We start from the raw sequence: 2,510 nt of genomic DNA on the forward strand, positions 1-2,510 counted from the left end.
AAGCTGACAGCTTTTACTAGAATGAGCTAGCTTAGAGGTAAATACTACGTAAGAAATAGAAAACGTGAAAAATGAACATTTCTACGTTAAAGATGTCTTAGTAATCATTAGAACTACTGAACATGCTCCTCAAGAAGCTTTGCTACAAGAATGGAACAATGAGAATAGTAACATACACGTTCCAGGTAGTAATTACTTCAGAATATAGATATAAAGAAGCTTGAAGGAGTAAAACACTCTGACATCAGGAATAGGTTGCAAACATTTAAAAGAGGACTATGAAAATGACGATCTCCAGGCATAACAAGATTATTGGACAAGTACCACTTGAACTAGCAGAGGGAAGCATAACCCATTGTATGCCTTGTTTTGTATGTGTACAGAAAAGAGGAAAGAATAAAATGCTGAAGAAAATTATTCTGGAAATGTATATATACATGTCCTCTTTTCAGTGCTAGGCTGCAGAAAAATAGAGCAAAGCAAGGAGCTTCTTACAGAAATGTCCTCATAAAAGCAATAGAACCCAACAAGAGGAGGTATGAAGGGTTCAAATAACAAGAGGACATATGAAGGGCCGATTTTTCTTATTATAAACCAGATAATATGATGATTGTAAAATATAATAAAATTCTGGGGTCATAAGGAGAGGAAGGAAGACACACTATCAAACAAATATATGAAGGTCCGATTTTTCTTATTAAAAACCAGATGATATAATGATTGTAAAATAAAATGAAATTGTGGGGTCATAATGAAAGGAAGACATACTATCAAACGCATAACAGTTTAAATCAAGAATCAGAACTAGATATTGGTTAGGAAGACTGAGGGGCAATGACTTGTAGAAAAATAGAAATTTTGTGTCGTTGCAAATGCTCGTCCATGAATTGACACAGGTATGACAGCAATGGTAAGGAGAATTATGAGACAAACAAGTGTAGAAGTTCTATGATGTGTATATGTATATGTATATATGTACATGTACATGTATATGTATATGTACTAGTATATGTATATGTACGAGTATATGTATATGTACGAGTATATGTGTATGTATATGTATATGCATATGTACATGTGCGTGTACATCTACATGTACATGTATATATATATATATATATATATATATATACATGAACATAAATACGTATATGTTTATGAAGACGTATTATGTATGTCTACTCACTTATGTTGAAAAGATCTTTCACGAAAAAAAAATAGTTATCTATCTCCACCTCAGTTCTTCCAAGAAGGGCGACGATTAATTCAATAAATCCCGGATCAGTGATGTCTTTCTTAAATAATTTTTGTTCCTCTGAATTGATATACAGATTGTGTAGAATTAAGGATACTCAAATTTCCTGCCGTTGTAAATATTTGTTTACAAAAGACAAGCTCACGATGTACATGTAAGTATTTGTATGCATAATAATGTCTATTAGGTATAGATGTGTATTTTATATGTGTCATCCGTTCGTGAATAAAAATTAAATCATACAGAAGATCTGCTTTTTTTATTACTTTGATACACACACACACACACACACACACACACACACACACACACACACACACACACACACATATATATATATATATATATATATATATATATGCATATTGAATTATGTAAGACAAATGAGTGAAATGGTGGTGAGTTAAACACAGAACAATTGGAGCTTTCTTCACCGACGTTTATTCACTAACGTTTCGTCCTTACCATGTACTTTGAGAATGTCCTGGTAAGGACGAAACGACAGTAAATAAAACTCACACTGGACTCTGTTCAGCTCACCACCCATACACTCACTCACTCACACATATATTACAAATATATATACATATATATATATATATATTAAATATATATATATATATAATATATATACATATATATATAATATATATATATATGTGTAAATACATACACACACACACACACATATATATATATATATATATATATATATATATACATGAATATATACATATATCCGGTCATACATACATACATGCATACAAACATACATACACACATGCATGCATACCCCCCATATATATATATATATATATATATATATATACATATATATATATACATGCATACATTCATATATAAATATATACGTACATATATACATGCCTGCATACATAATTACAGATATACATATACACACACACATATATAGCTATATATACATTTATACATATATACATATATGCATATACATTTATACATATATACATATATGCATATACGTATATATACATATATATGCATATATATACATATATCTATATATGCATATATATACATATGCATATCTATACATATATGCATATATATACCTCTGTGCATATATATACATATATGAATATATATACATTTTTGCATATATATACATATATGCATATATATACATATATGCATATATATACATATATGCATATATATACATATATGCATATATATACATATATGCATATATGTATATACAGTATATGCATAT

The 2,510-nt window shown here is 28.8% G+C and overlaps 1 protein-coding gene across 5 annotated transcripts in view; it reads left to right on the top strand.

The window, feature by feature from the left end:
* The window catches only part of LOC143033984 (uncharacterized), a 326,328-nt gene extending 324,772 nt beyond the window's left edge, over positions 1–1,556 (top strand). For all 5 annotated transcript variants that reach the window (XM_076199760.1, XM_076199764.1, XM_076199762.1 and 2 more), the window contains one exon: positions 1–1,556. This exon is cut by the window's left edge. The gene's annotated coding sequence lies outside the window, so the exon portion shown is untranslated.
* Positions 1,557–2,510: the final 954 nt, after the last annotated feature.

Source organism: Oratosquilla oratoria, chromosome 16, assembly GCF_046742065.1.
Source record: "Oratosquilla oratoria isolate Oo_2021 chromosome 16, ASM4674206v1, whole genome shotgun sequence".
NCBI lineage: Eukaryota > Metazoa > Arthropoda > Malacostraca > Stomatopoda > Squillidae > Oratosquilla > Oratosquilla oratoria.